This window comes from Leucoraja erinacea, unplaced genomic scaffold (genome assembly GCF_028641065.1).
Source record: "Leucoraja erinacea ecotype New England unplaced genomic scaffold, Leri_hhj_1 Leri_135S, whole genome shotgun sequence".
Lineage (NCBI taxonomy): Eukaryota > Metazoa > Chordata > Chondrichthyes > Rajiformes > Rajidae > Leucoraja > Leucoraja erinaceus.
This window is the reverse complement of record NW_026575627.1, coordinates 193,224-209,656: the sequence shown is the minus strand read 5'-3', so window position 1 is coordinate 209,656 and position 16,433 is coordinate 193,224. Positions and strand designations below refer to the sequence as shown.

Genomic DNA, 16,433 nt, shown 5'->3' with positions numbered 1-16,433 from the left:
GGCCAGCTGAATCACTTCACAGTTATTGACATCAATGTTAGTCTCGGGGTGGCTGACAGAGTTGTACTCTTCACATCTTTGTTTTTGCCCAATGAAGAGGGCGGGTCACTGCAAGGATGAGTCTAGTTTTGTTTATGAATGTTAAGCGTACCAAGGAACAGTGACAAGTTGTCATTAATGGCATGCTACCCATTCGATGGGGAGACTATACATGATTACAATCAAGCCGTCAACATCGTAGAGTTGCAATATAAAGGGAATAACGTTGAGTGCAGGAGGATACCCACACATGGTCACAGGGAGAACGTACAAATTCCACACAGACAGCACCCGAGGTCAGGATCGAACCCGGGTCCCTGGTGCTGTAAGGCAGCAACTCTACCACTGGGCCACCCTAGATCTCTCATCCACTTGAGACCACACCTGGAGTATTGTGTGCAGTTTTGCTCTCCAAATGTGAGGAAGGACATTCTTGCTATTGAGGGAGCCCAGCGTAGGTTCACCAGGTTAATTCCCGGGATGGCGGGACTGTCGTATGCTGAGAGAATGGAACGTCTGGGCTTGTATTCACTGGAGTTTAGAAGGATGAGAGAGGATTGTATCGTAAGATTATTAAGGGTTTGGACACGCTAGAGGCAGGAAACATGTTCCCGATGTTGGGGGAGTCCAGAACCAGGGGCCTCACACAGTTTAAGAATAAGGGGTAAGCCATTTGGAACTTAGATGAGGAAACACTTTTTCACCCAGAGAGTTGTGAGTCTGTGGAATTCTCTGCTTCAGAGGGCAGTGGAAGCCGGTTCTCTGTGTGCTTTCAAGAGAGAGCTAGATAGGGCTCTTAAGGATGGATAATATGTGGAGAAGGCAGGAATGGGGTACTGATTGAGGATGATCAGCCATGATCACAGTGAATGGACGTGCTGGCTCGAAGGGCCGAATGGCCTCCTCCTCCACCTATTGTCTATTGTCTATTGGGTACAGGAGGAATCACGATCACAGGATGACGTACAAACTCCGCACAGACAGCACCCGAGGTCAGGATCGAACCCGGGTCCCTGGTGCTGTAAGGCAGCAACTCTACCACTGGGCCACCCTAGATCTCTCATCCACTTGTACATAATCCATAGCCTCACCCCTCCTGATCAACATTACTCCTCCATGACATTGCAAGCCAACATCTTCAATTCGCCAGCTCCAGACATTCTCCCGGCTGATGTTTTTTTCCGTAATGATCTTTCCATTTTGCAATGTTCCGTTGGGATTTGCCAGGGTGGATGGGATACTTCTCAGCCCAGGAAAAGTTGGGTATTTGATACAAAGGGCGTTTTTTTTAATTTTCTGGGCACTGGCTCTGTCTGTCCATCGGGAGGGTCTGGTCTCAGACAAGGCTCAAAATATCGGTGATGTAACGGGACATGCTGCAGACAGAGACTGGAAAATGGACAATGACTTCCTTTCCTTCTCATAGAGTCTTACAGCACAGAAACAAGCCCTGTAGACAATCGGTGCAGGAGTAGAGGCCATTCGGCCCTTCCAGCCAGCACCACCATTCAATGTGATCACGGCTGATCATCCCCAATCAGTACCCCGTTCCTGCCTTCTCCCCATATCCCCTGACTCCACTATCTTTAAGAGCCCAATCTAGCTCTTGAAAGCATCCAGAGAACCGGCCTCTGAGGCAGAGAATTCCACAGACTCACAACTCTCTGTGTGGGAAAAAGTGTTTCCTCATCTCCGTTCTAAGTGGCTTACCCCTTATTCTTAAACTGTGTGTGGCCCCTGGTTCTGGACTCCCCCAACATCAGGAACATGTTTCCTGCCTCTAGCGTGTCCAAACCCTTAACAATCTTATATGTTTCAGTAAGATCCCCTCTCATCCTTCTAAACTCCAGAGTGTACAAGCCCAACCGCTCCATTCTCTCCGCATATGACAGTCCCGCCATCCCTGGAATTAACCCTTTAGCCCAAGGGTTCCTAACCTGGGGTAAATTTAACCAAGGGGTACATTTATTGATTCTGGATTTGTAGATATTTGTTCTCATTGACTGACAGCGTTTGGTTCTGCTATACCCGTATCTGTTCATCATTAGTTCATAAATAAGAGAAATAACATTTAATGTTTGCTATTAAAGTTGGCAGATGAAAACAGGACGAAAAAGATTGGGAACCCCCTGCTTTAGCCCAACTTGTCCACACCCACCAACATGTCCCATCTACACTAGTCCCACCTGCCTGCACTTGGTCCATATCCCTCCAAACCTGTCCTATCCATATACCTGTCCAACTGGTTCATAAACATTGGGATAATTCCAGCCTCAACTACCTCCTCTGGCAGCTCGTTCCATACACCCACCACCCTCTGTGTGAAAAAGTTACCCCTCAGATTCCTATTAAATCTTTCCCCCTTCATCTTAAACCTATGTCCTCTGGTACTCGATTCACCTACTCTGGGCAAGAGACACTGTGTGAATTCCTCTCATGATTTTACATGCCTCTGTAAGATCTCCCCTCATCCTCCTGCGCTCCAAGGAATAGAGTCACAGCCGACTCATCCTCTCCCTGTAGCTCAAGGCCCTCTAGTCCTGGCAACATCCTCGTAAATCTTCTCTGTACCCTTTCCAGCTTGACAACATCTTTCCTATAACATGGTGCCCAGAACTGAACTCAACCTTAAAATAAGTGTAGCCTCTTGAGGAATCCAAAGAGGGGCTGGAAATTGGTCAAATTCCTTTATAGGATGTGTAGGCCATTTTAAGAATAAGGGGTCGGCCATTTACAACGGAGACGAGGAAACACTTTTTCTCACAGAGAGTTGTGAGTCTGTGGAATTCTCTGCCTCAGAGGGCGATGAAGGCCTGTTCTCTGGATACTTTCAAGAAAGAGCTGGATAGGGCTCTTAAAGATAGCGGAGTCAGGGGATACGGGGAGAAGGCAGGAACGGGATACTGATTGTGGATGATCAGCCATGATCACATTGAATGGTGGTGCTGGCTCGAAGGGCCGAATGGTCTCCTCCTGCGCCTATTATCTATTGGCCCTTCGAGCCAGTACTTCCGTCCAGTATGATCATGCCTGATCATCCAAAATCGACAGTAGACAAAAATGCTGGAGAAACTCAACAGGTGAGGCAGCATCTATGGAGCGAAGGAAATAGGTGATGCTTCAGGTTGAGACATTTATTCAGGGTCTGAAGAAGGGTCTCAATCCAAAACACCATCTATTCCTTCGCTCCATAGATGCTGCCTCACCCACTGAGTTTCTCCAGCATTTTTGTCTGCCATCGATTTTTCCAGCATCTGTAGTTCTTTCTTAAACATCCAAAATCTGAAAACAGTACCCTGCTTTCTCCCCATATCCCTTGATTCCTTTAGCCCGAAGAACTAAATGTAACTCTAAATCTAGCATCATCACAGGCAGCATTGTGTGAGAATGTTATTGCCTTCAGGCGCAGCGGTAGAGTTGCTGCCTCACAGCGTCAGTGACCTGGGATCAATGCTGCCTACAGATGCTGTCTATACGGAGTTAGCATGTTCTTCCTGTGGCCATTTGGGTTTTCTCCAGGTTCTCAGGTTTCCTCCCACATTGCAAAGATGTGCAAGTTTGGCTCATTGGCTTCTGTAAATTGTCCCCAAATTTGTAGGATAGTGCTTGTGTATTGGTTGATTCAAAGTTGGCAGGCCGATGAGCCTATTTCTACACTGTATCTCTAAATGAACTAAACTAGGTATTATGAGAGAGAGGTGATCGTTTTGCTGAACACCTCCGCTCAGTCTGTCTTAACCAACCCGATCTCCCGGTGGCTCAGCACTTCAACTCCCCCTCCCATTCCCAATCCGACCTTTCTGTCCTGGGCCTCCTCCATGGCCAGAGTGAGGCCCACAATAAATTGGAGGAGCAGCACCTCATATTTCGCTTGGGTAGTTTACTCCCCCCAGCGGTATGAACATTGACTTCTCTAACTTCAGATAGCCCCTGCTTTCCCTCTCTCTCCATCCCCTCCCCATTCCCAGTTCTCCCACTGTCTCCGCCTCTTCCTTTCTTTTTCCCGCCCCCTTCCCCCCGACATCAGTCTGAAGAAGGGTCTCGACCCGAAACGTCGCCAATTCCTTCTCTCCATAGATGCTGCCTCACCCGCTGAGTTTCTCCGGCATTTTCTGTCTACCTAACTATTATGAAAACTTGTTTGTACACACGTACATCAGATGTTAAGGTGTCGGGTTGTGGGGAGAAGGCGGGAGAATAGAAACATAGAAATTAGGTGCAGGAGTAGAGGCCATTTCAGCCCTTCGAGCCTGCACCGCCATTCAATATGATCATGGCTGATCATCCAACTCAGTATCCCGTACCTGCCTTCTCTCCATACCCCCTGATCCCCTTAGCCACAAGGGCCACATCTAACTCCCTCTTAAATATAGCCAATGAACTGGCCTCAACTACCCTCTGTGGCAGAGAGTTCCAGAGATTCACCACTCTCTGTGTGAAAAAAGTTCTTCTCATCTCGGTTTTAAAGGATTTCCCCTTATCCTTAAGCTGTGACCCCTTGTCCTGGACTTCCCTAACATCGGGAACAATCTTCCTGCATCTAGCCTGTCCAACCCCTTAAGAATTTTGTAAGAGAATGGGGTTGAGAGGGAAAGATAGATCAGCCATGATTGAATGGCGGAGTAGATGAGGCAAATGGCCTAATTCTGTTTTCTTGTTTTTATGTTCACAATGACAAAGTCCAGGTTAATTTGATTGAGGTATTTAAAATGATAAAGCAATTACAATGTAGGTAGAAGTAGGGAATTTCCAGGCCTCCAGAATTATCCTCAATCGGACTTTGCTGGCTTTACCTTGCACTAAACATTATTCTCTTATTCTGTATCTATACACTGTAAATGACTCGATTGTAATCATGTATTGTCTTTCCGCTGACTGGATAGCATGCCACAAAAGCTTCACACTGTTATTTAGCCAGGCAGTGAAGAAAGCTGGACTTCATTGTGAGAGGATTTGAGTTTGGGAACAAGGAGGTCCTTTTGCAGTTGCACAGGGCCCTAGTGAGACCACACCTGGAGTATTGTGTACAGTTTTGGTCCCCTAATTTGAGGAAGGACATTCTTGCTATTGAGGGAGTGCAGCGTAGGTTCACCAGGTTAATTCCCGGGATGGCGGGACTATCATATGCTGAGAGAATGGAGCAGCTGGGCTTGTACACTCTGGAGTTTAGAAGGATGAGAGGGCATCTTATTGAAACATATAAGATTGTTAAGGGATTGGACACACTAGAGGCAGGAAACATGTTCCCGATGTTGGGGGAGTCCAGAACCAGGGGCCACAGTTTAAGAATAAGCGGTAAGCCAATTAGAACTGAGATGAGGAAATAACTTTTCACACAGAGAGTGGTGAGTCTGTGGAATTCGCTGCCTCGGAAGGCGGTGGAGGCCTATCACTAAATGCATTCGAAATAGTTAGATTGAGCTCTTGGGGCTAGTGGAATGAAGGGATATTATCTAAATGGTGGCCGATTGGGAAAGGGGGAGATGCAGCGAGACCTGGGTGTCATGGTACACCAGTCATTGAAGGTAGGCATGCAGGTGCAGCAGGCAGTAAAAAAAGCGAATGGTATGTTAGCTTTCATAGCAAAAGGATTTGAGTATAGGAGCAGGGAGGTTCTACTGCAGTTGTACAGGGTCTTGGTGAGACCACACCTCGAGTATTGCGTACAGTTTTGGTCTCCAAATCTGAGGAAAGACATTCTTGCCATAGAGGGAGTGCAGAGAAGGTTCACCAGACTGATTCCTGGGATGTCAGGACTGTCTTATGAAGAAAGACTGGATAGACTCGGTTTATACTCTCTAGAATTTAGGAGATTGAGAGGGGATCTTATAGAAACTTACAAAATTCTTAAGGGGTTGGACAGGCTAGATGCAGAAAGATTGCTCCCGATGTTGCGGAAGTCCAGGACAAGGGGTCACAGCTTAAGGATAAGGGGGAAATCCTTTAAAACCGAGATGAGAAGAACTTTTTTCACACAGAGAGTGGTGAATCTCTGGAACTCTCTGCCATAGAGGGTAGTCGAGGCCAGTTCATTGGCTATATTTAAGAGGGAGTTAGATGTGGCCCTTGTGGCTAAGGGGATCAGAGGGTATGGAGAGAAGGCAGGTACGGGATACTGAGTTGGATGATCAGTCATGATCATATTGAATGGCGGTGCAGGCTCGAAGGGCCGAATGGCCTACTCCTGCACCTAATTTCTATGTTTCTATGATATGGGGAGACGGCAGGAATGGGGTACAGATTATAGATGATCAGCCATGATCATATTGATCATCTTAAAGGATTGGACAGGCTAGATGCAGGAAAAATGTTGGGGGAGTTCAGAATGAGGGGTTCAAAGATTAAGAATATAGGGTAGGCCATTTCAGACTGATATGTGGAAAAACATTCTTCACCCAGAGAGTTGTGAATCTGGGGAATTCTCTGCCACAGAAGGTAGTGGAGTCCAATTCACCGCATGTTTTCAAAAGACAGTTTAATTTAGCTCTTAGGGCTAACGGAATCAAGGGAAATGACAAAAAAGCAGGAACGGGGTACTGATTGGGGATGATCAGCCATGATCATATTGAATGGCGGTGCTGGCTCGAAGGGCTGAATGGTCTACTCCTGCACCTATGTTTCTATGGTAGAGACATAGAAAATAAGTGCAGGAGGTGGCCATTCGGCCCTTCGAGCCAGCTCCGCCATTCATTGTGATCATGACTGATCGTCCCCTATCAATAACTCGTGCCTGCCTTCTCCCCATATCCCTTGACTCCACTAGCCCCTAGAGCTCTATCTAACTCTATCTTAAATCCATCCAGTGACTTGGCCTCCACTGCCCTCTGTGGCAGGGAATTCCACAAATTCACAACTCTCTGGGTGAAAACGTTTTTTCTCACCTCAGTCTTAAATGACCTCCCCTTTATTATAAGACTGTGTGGCCCCTGGTTCTGGACTCGCCCAGCATTAGGAACATTTTTCTTGCATCTAGCTTGTCCAGTCCTTTTATAATTTTATATGTTTCTATAAGATGCCCCCTCATCCTTCTAAACTCCAGTGAATACAAGCCCAATCTTTTCAATCTTTCCTCATATGACAGTCCCGCCATCCCAGGGATCAATCTGGTGAACCTACGCTGCACTGCCTCAATCACAAGATTATCCTTGTTCAAATTAGGAGACCAAAACTGTACACAATACTCCAGATGTGGTCTCACGAGAGCCCTGTACAACTGCAGAAGGACACGTGACAATAAACTATACTGAACTAAGGAGGCCAGAATGAGGTCCGCATCAGTGTACTGGATGCAAGTTAACACCTGTAGCAGTGCAGCATTCCCTCATCCCTGGCACTCTCCTCCACCAACGTGTGCTGAAACACTTAACTAGTTTTCCGGCTCGTGATGTTCTACTTCCAAGAATCACTTTCCCGCCAGCCAACACTGACACCAGCTCAGGTTTTCTAATCCGCTGTTGTTCTGGCCGAGCTATGCAGACGCTGATCTGAATTGCGTTCCTGGCTGCATTGTGTGAGGTGCAGGAATATTTCAAGCGGTCTCTGAAATTCACATTCTGAGGACATCATCTCGGGTTAATCTTCAAACAAAGGATGGTACGCTTCCGAAGGGAAGTCTGGATAATCCAGGAAGCTGCAGAGCATTCCGTCTGGCCCGAGTTGTCGGGAAGGCTACACAGAGGATTCCTCAGGATAGGAATTCCACCCGTTTGGAAGGGAATGGGCTAATTAGGGACGTACAATAGACAATGGGTGCAGGAGAAGGCCATTCGGCCCTTCGAGCCAGCACCGCCATTCAATGTGATCATGGCTGATCATCCCCAATCAGTACCCCGTTCCTGCCTTCTCCCCATATCCCCTGACTCCACCATCTTTAAGAGCCCTATCTAACTCTCTCTTGAAAGTATCCAGAGAACTGGCCTCCACCGCCCTCTGTGAGGCAGAGAATTCCACAGACTCACAACTCTCTGTGTGAAAAAGTGTTTCCTCATCTCCGTTCTAAATGGCTTACCCCTTATTCTTAAACTGAGTGGCCCCTGGTTCTGGACTCCCCCAACATCGGGAACATGTTTCCTGCCTCTAGCGTGTCCAAACCCTTAATAATCTTGTATGTTTCAATAAGATATCCTCTCATCCTACTAAACTCCAGAGTATACAAGCCCAGCTGCTCCATTCTCTCAGCATACAACAGTCCCGCCATCATAACTTTTTCTGAAGCTGGCCTTGTCTAACTAACGATAGAGTTATTGAGGAGATGATGAAGGTGATTGATGAGGGTAGGGGCAGTGGATGTTGTCTATGTGGACTTCAGTAAGGCCTTTGACCAACACATGGCTCCAGGTCCCTCCCCCCTCCCCTCCCCTCCAATCAGTCTGACCCAAAACATCACCTCATTGTGACCCAGACAAGGATTGAGCAGCCCAGCGAGCTCAGTCGGTGGAGTATGAGACTCTTAATCTCAGGGTCATGGGTTCAAGACCCACGCTGGGCGAATACTTTCTGAACCTCATTATCTCCAGAGATGCTGCCTGACCTGCTGAGCTACTCCAGAACCTTGTGTCTATGAATGGTATCAATTATCATCTGTTGTTATTTTTTTATTACAAAAGGCATTTAATAATGTCCCCCACGCTAGGCTGATCCAGAAGATTAAAATGCATGGGATCCTCTGTTAGTTGGTAGTTTGAATTAGAAACAGACAGATGCACAGAGCCATGATGCAGCTTTATAGGGCTTTGGTGAGGCTGTATTTAGAAATTGTATACAGTTCTGGTCAGCCCATTGCAGACAGGCTGTGGAAGCTTCAAACAGGCTACAGAAGATGTTTATCAGAATGTTGAAACAAGGAACAGCAGATGCTGGTTTGCAAATAAAGACACAGAGTGCTGGAGTAACTCAGCGGGTCAGGCAGCATCTGTGGAGAACATGGATAGGTGACGTTTCACAGAGTGCTGGAGTAACTCAGCGGGTCAGGCAGCATCTGTGGAGAACATGGATAGGTGACGTTTCACAGAGTGCTGGAGTAACTCAGCGGGTCAGGCAGCATCTGTGGAGAACGTGGATAGGTGACGTTTCACAGAGTGCTGGAGTAACTCAGCGGGTCAGGCAGCATCTGTGGAGAACGTGGATAGGTGACGTTTCACAGAGTGCTGGAGTAACTCAGCGGGTCAGGCAGCATCTGTGGAGAACATGGATAGGTGACGTTTCACAGAGTGCTGGAGTAACTCAGCGGGTCAGGCAGCAGGCATGGATAGGTGACGCTTCACAGAGTGCTGGAGTAACTCAGCGGGTCAGGCAGCATCTGTGGAGAACATGGATAGGTGACGTTTCACAGAGTAGAGGGATATGGGGCAAATGTTGTGATGGTGCCAGCCTCATCTACCTCCTCCTGCAGTCCATCCCCAATACCCACTGTGTAAAATAGTTGCCCCTCTGGTTCCTGCATTGGTTATCCCTTTTGATCTGTTGGTTTCCCACAAGAGGGACCACCCTCATATGTAGGGGCATTGTCCTCTGTTGAACTTCCTCTGTCTGCTTCCCTGTTAGTTCAGCTCCTGGGCGATGGGGAATGATGTGCACCATAAACCTCTCTGCTAGAGTTCACACTGAGTGATTTACAGGGAATAGCAACATGGGGCTTACAATACTGGAGTTTACTCTGTAAACCTGTAAACCGCCCAATGAAACTAGGCAGCTGTTTATTTTGTGAAGGAAATCAGCGGCCCTTTAACCAGTGTGGACTGTAGACTTGGCCAGGACATGACTGACCCTGACATGAGGGGACAGTTGATGGCTTGCCAGTGGCCAGTGTTCCCCCAGTGTCCGGTGACATCCCAGTGATGGAGGGTCACGGTGGCTCAGCGGTAGAGTTGCTGCCTCACAGCGAATGCAGCGCCAGACACCCGGGTTCTGTCCCGACTATGGATGCTGTCTGTACGGAGTTTGCACGTTCTCCCTGTGTGGGTTTTCCCCGAGATCTTCGGTTTCCTCCCACACTCCAAAGACATACAGGTTATTAGGATAATTTGCTCGGTAAATGAAGAAAATTGCCCCTGGTATGTGTCGGATAGTTTTAATAGAAACATAGAAAATAGGTGCAGGAGGAGGCCATTCGGCCCTTCGAGCCTGCACCATTCGCCATTCAATATGATCATGGCTGATCATCCAACTCAGTATCCTGTACCACCTTCTCTCCATACCCCCTGATCCCTTTAGCCACAAGGGCCACATCTAACTCCCTCTTAAATATAGCCAATGAACTGTGTGGCCTCAACTACCTTCTGTGGCAGAGAATTCCAGAGATTCGCCACTCTCTGTGTGAAAAATGTTTTCCTCATCTCGGTCCTAAAAGATCTCCCCCTTATCCTTAAACTGTGACCCCTTGTTCTGGACTTCCCCAACATCGGGAACAATCTTCCTGCATCTAGCCTGTCCAACCCCTTTTTTGTAAGTTTCTATAAGATCCCCACTCAATCTTCTAAATTCTAGCGAGTACAAGCCGAGTCTATCCAGTCTTTCCATATAACCATATAACAATTACAGCACGGAAACAGGCCATCTCGACCCTTCTAGTCTGTGCCAAACACATATTCTCCCCTAGTCCCATATACCTGCGCTCAGACCATAACCCTCCATTCCTTTCCCGTCCATATAACTATCCAATTTATTTTTAAATGATAAAAACGAACCTGCCTCCACCACCTTCACTGGAAGCTCATTCCACACAGCTACCACTCTCTGAGTAAAGAAGTTCCCCCTCATGCTACCCCTAAACGTTTGTCCCTTAATTCTCAAATCATGTCCCCTTGTTTGAATCTTCCCTACTCTCAGTGGGGAAAAAGCTTATCCACGTCAACTCTGTCTATCCCTCTCATCATTTTAAAGACCTCTATCAAGTCCCCCCTTAACCTTCTGCGCTCCAGAGAATAAAGACCTAACTTGTTCAACCTTTCTCTGTAACTTAGTTGCTGAAACCCAGACTTTCTTCATATGAAAGTCCTGACATCCCAGGAATCAGTCTGGTGAACCTTCTCAGTGCTCCCTCTATGGCAAGAACGTCTTTCCTCAGATTAGGATGTGCGGGGATCGCTGGTCAAAGGGCCTGTTTCCGCGCTGTATCTCTAAACTAAACTGATGTATCTGATCTGTTTCGATGCAGGACAAACCTTTTTTTTTACTGTACCTTGATACACCTAAACTGAAACAAATGAAAGCGGATGTTCTAACTGTTCATCAGGTCGGATAGAGAGATATGAAACGAGTTAGTGTCACTTGTAGTTGATTTAAGGGAGAGTTATTTGATGGTTACCCTTGTGGGAGGTGGGGATGGGTCAGGTGAGTTGTGTTCAATGTTGGGCCCCAGATACAAAGCCTGTAATGCAGGAGCTTCAGAGATTCACCACTCTCTGTGTGAAAAAAGTTCTCCTCATCTCGTTCCTAAACGATTTCCCCCTTATCCTTAAACTGTGACCCCTAGTTCTGGACTTCCCCAACATCGGGAACAATCTTCCTGCATCTAGCCTGTCCAACCCATTAAGAATTTTGTAAGTTTCTATAAGATCCCCCCTCAACCTTCTAAATTCTAGCAAGTACAAGCCGAGTCTATCCAGTCTTTCTTCATATGGAAAGTCCTGACATCCCAGGAATCAGTCTCCTGTATCCCCTGACCCTGTTATTTTTAAGAGCTCTATCTAGCTCTCCCTTGAAAGTATCCAGGGAACCGGCCTCCACCGCCTTCTGAGGCAGAGAATTCCACAGACTCACAACTCTCTGTGTAAAAAAGTGTTTCCTCGTCTCCTTTCTAAATGGGTTACCCCTTATTCTTAAACTGTGGCCCCTGGTTCTGGACTCCCCCAACATCGGGAACATGTTTCCTGCCTCTAGCGTGTCCAAACCCTTAATAATCTTATATGTTTCAATAACAACACCTCTCGTCCTTCTAAACTCCAGAGTATACAAGCCCAGCTGCTCCATTCTCTCCTTATACAACAGTCCCGCCATCATAACTTTTTTGTGCAGCTGGCGTTGTCTAACTAACGATAGAGTTATTGAGGAGATGATGAAGGTGATTGATGAGGGTAGGGGCAGTGGATGTTGTCTATGTGGACTTCAGTAAGGCCTTTGACCAACACATCGCTCCAGGTCCCTCTCCCCTCCCTCCCCACAATCAGTCTGACCCAAAACATCACCTCATTGTGACCCAGACAAGGATTGAGCAGTCCGGCGAGCTCAGTCGGTGGAGCATGAGACTCTTAATCTCAGGGTCATGAGTTCAAGTACCACGCTGGGCGAATACTTTCTGAACCTCATTATCTCCAGAGATGCTGCCTGACCTGCTGAGTTACAAACACTTAACAGTCTTATATCACATTGGCGGTGCTGGCTCGAAGGGCCGAATGGCCTACTCCTGCACCTGTTGTCCATTGTCTATTGAAAGACCAAGGGGGTTCTGGCAGTTTCCTTGTCCACCTGTAGCTGGGATCGAAGCGCTCTCCACCCCAAGGTCCCTGGATTGAGGTCTCCTCCCACATTCCCATTGCACTGTACAACTGGAGTTCATGCACATGGACTTCCGATGATCTTGGCTCCTCATCTCGAATGGAACAATAAATATTCCCACTGGTTCCCAAGGACTCGCATCCAAACTGCATGATCTCACTCTTGAGCTTGGAAGGTGAAGTCATAGCATTTTGTACATGGATTGAACCAACATTTTGGACCGACTTTAAGCTTTTTAATGCTGCGAGTACTATCTCGTAAACCCGGCTGCCAATGGACACTGGAGCTGTTCTGGAAAGGCCACCATGCAGCAGGCAGTATCTGCTGGATCTCAGGAGACCACTCTGGTGGGAGTCAGTCTGAAGGGCCCCAACCCGGAACGTTGTCTGTCCATTCCCTCCACGGATGCTGCCTGTCCCGCTGAGTTACTCTGGCAGCACGGACCCTCTCTTCCACCCTCCGTGTGACCCTCCCCCCCCCCCTCTCTCTCGCCCACAATATGACTGTCCTCCTCTTACCTCTCTCCCTCTGTGGCCTGCCCTCTCTCTTTCCCTCCTTCCCACAGTGTGTTCCCCCTCCTCCTCCCCCCCGTCTCTCCCCCTCCCCCCGTCTCTCCCCCCCCCCCCCCCCCCCGTCTCTCCCCCCCCCTCCCCCCATCTCCCCCTCTCTCCCTCTCTCTCCCTCTTTCACACTCCCTCCCTCTCTATGCTCTCACACTCCTGTGCTGAAATGACCCAGGTAACAGTCCTGCTCTCAGCTGGACACACACACACACACACACTCTCTCACACACACACACACACACACACATACACATACACACACACACACACACACACATACACACACACACACACACACACCCACACACACACACACACACACACACACACACACACACACACACACACACACACACACACACACACACACACTCACACACACACATACACACACACACACACACACACACACACACACACACTCACTCACACACACACTCACACACACACCACGGCCCGGTTTGGCTCGGCCCCGGCTCACTCACTCGGCCCGGCCGGGCTTGGCCCGGCTCGGCTCCCCCCCCGCCGCGCCGCCGCCGCCGCCGCCACACCTACCACCCGCCGCATTCCTTGTTCCATTCCTGCCGCCTGACACATTGCAACATTCCTGAAGTATGTCAGCGCTGGCTCGCTGGCCGTTTCCCGCTCGGCCCCAGCGCCAGGGAAGGGAGGAAGCTGTTTACCCGGCCCACATTCCCCACACACACACACCAGGCGCAGGATCGCGGCTGTGGCCACAGGCAGCCGCTCATTTAATTAACCCTTCTCACAGGCATGGATCCGTCATTACACCAGGATGTCAGCTAGTGACAATGTGTTAATCGACAGGCCGTTACTCATCTGTGTATCTGAAATCAATCAATCTCTCCATCAAATCCATCCAGCAAGTCTCCGCCTCGCCCCCCCACCCCCCCACCCCCTGCCCATAAGTGATCGGAGCAGAATTAGGCCATTCAGCCCATCAAGTCTACTCCACCATTCAATCCTGGTGGATCTATTTTGGCAGATATAGCTATCAAACCCATTCTCCTGCTTCCCACAACCCCTGACACCCGTACTAATCAATAATCTATCAATCTCCACCTTAAACATATTCTTGTTATTGGGGGAGTGCAGCATAGGTTCACCAGGTGAATTCCCGGGATGGCGGGACTGTCGTATCTTGATAGAATGGAACGGCTGGGCTTGTATACTCTGGAATTTAGACATAAATTGTGAGTCTGTGGAATTCTCTGCCTCAGAGGTGGAGGTAGGTTCTCTGGATACCTTCAAGAGAGAGTTAGATAGAGCTCTTAAAGATAGCGGAAGGCAGGTGGGACTAGTGTAGATGGGACATGTGCAGGTGGGACTAGTGTAGATGGGGCATAGGCAGGTGGGACTAGTGTAGATGGGGCATAGGCAGGTGGGACTAGTGTAGACGGGGCATAGGCAGGTGAGACTAGTGCAGATGGGACATGGGCAGGTGGGACTAATGTAGATGGGGCATGGGCAGGTGGGACTAATGTAGATGGGGCATGTTAGTCAGCGTGGGCAGGTGGGGACGAGTGTAGTAGATGGGGCATAGGCAGGTGAGACTAGTGCAGGTGGGACTAGTGTCGACGGGGCATAGGCAGGTGGGACAAGTGTAGATGGGGCGTGGGCAGGTGGGACTAGTGCAGATGGGGCTTGATGGTCGGGGTGGACAGGTGGGACTAGTGTGGGACTAGTGTAGATGGGGCATGTTAGTCAGCGTGGGCAGGTGGGTAGTGTAGATGGGGGGTGGGCAGGTGGGACTAGTGTAGATGGGGCATGTTAGTCAGCGTGGGCAGGTGGGTAGTGTAGATGAGGTGTGGGCAGGTGGGACTAGTGTAGATGGGGCATGTTGGTCGGTGTGGGCAGGTGGGTAGTGTAGATGGGGTGTGGGCAGGTGGGACTAGTGTAGATGGGGCATGTGAGTCAGCGTGGGCAGGTGGGTAGTGTAGATGGGGCATGGGCAGGTGGGACTAGTGTAGACGGGGCGTGGGCAGGTGGGACTAATGTAGACGGGGCATGTTGGTTGACGATTACCAGACATGGTGCCTGACCCGCTGAGTTACTCCAGCACTCTGTGCCTATTCTGGGCTTGGGCAGGTCATGGCCAGGGCCTGTTTCTGAGCTGTATAACACTATGAAGCTGTTGGCTTGTGATGGAGACTCGGGGTTTTTCCCTATTTATTTAGAGGCTGGGCTCACTAGCATCTATCGGGTAACAGACTGCGATCTTTGTGTCCTCAGCCAGCCTTGCCCTTTCTCCAGTGTGTGTGGTTTTCACACGTACTCCCAGCCGGCAACGGCGCCCGTGTACAACGCCGCCGCTTTCAATCGAGCCCTTGTCCAGAGGGTTCAGCAGCCCCCTCTCTCTCCCTCGCTCACTCTCAGAGTGGGCACAGAGGACCCCTTTGAGGGAAAGGTCATATTGACGATGGCAGTTCACACCCATACTTGAATTCGCCGCGTCTCTGCTCGCCTCTTGTTTAAACATGTTGCTTAAAACCAGGTTGGCGAGTGATCCAGGGATGTGTGTGTGAGAGAGAGACTGTGTCTGTATGTGTGAGAGAGTGTCCCTGGTCGCCTCTTGTTTAAACATAAGATTTAACATTTCAGCTTGTCTAGTGATGCGGGGGCGTGTGTGTGTTAGAGAGATTGTGTGGCTCTGTGTCTCTGTGTGACACTGTGTGTGTGTGTGTGTGTGTGTGTGTGTGTGTGTGTCTGTGTGTAAGAGAAAGAGACTGTGTGTGTGTGAGAGACTGGGTGTGTGTGTATGTGAGTGAGAAACTGTGTCTGCATGTGAGAGAGAGACTGTGTGTGTGTGTGTGTGTGTGAGAGAGAGGGAGTCCGTGTGTGTATATGTGTTGCTGTTGGAGGGAGGGTGAAAGAGTGTGTATGTACGCATGTGTCGCTGTTTCTGTGTGTGCCTCAATGTGTATGTGTCTCTAGTGTATGTGTCTCTAGTGTATCTGAGTGTGTGTGTGTGTGTGTGTGTGTGTGTGTGTGTGTGTGTGTCTGTGTGTGTGTGTGTGATTCCTGTGGAGGCACAAAGATCACCGCCCAAACCATTCCATTCACAAAACTTTCCGCTGCTGAATTGCAGCGGGGACGTTGCACACACAGACGCAGACTCCCCCCCCCCTGCTCTCCCCCCCTCCCCCTCTGCTCTCCCCCGATATCCCCCAGCTCTACCCCCCGCCCCCCCCCCCCTGCTCTCCCCCTCCCCCAGCTCCCTCAGGGCCATTGTAAAGCCGATATTGTCTGCTAGGTCCCAGCGGGGGGTGAACGAGGGTGGAGTGGGGGTGGATGAGGGTGGGTCGCTGTTGTGGA

The 16,433-nt window shown here is 49.2% G+C and overlaps 1 protein-coding gene and 1 non-coding gene across 2 annotated transcripts in view; both read left to right on the top strand.

The window, feature by feature from the left end:
* Positions 1–16,433, top strand: part of LOC129715732 (tenascin-X-like) — a 112,605-nt gene that overhangs the window by 13,974 nt on the left and 82,198 nt on the right. The gene's annotated exons all lie outside the window — the stretch shown is intronic.
* Positions 8,455–8,527, top strand: trnak-cuu (transfer RNA lysine (anticodon CUU)). The gene has a single exon. It is a non-coding gene; the product is annotated as a tRNA-Lys (tRNA).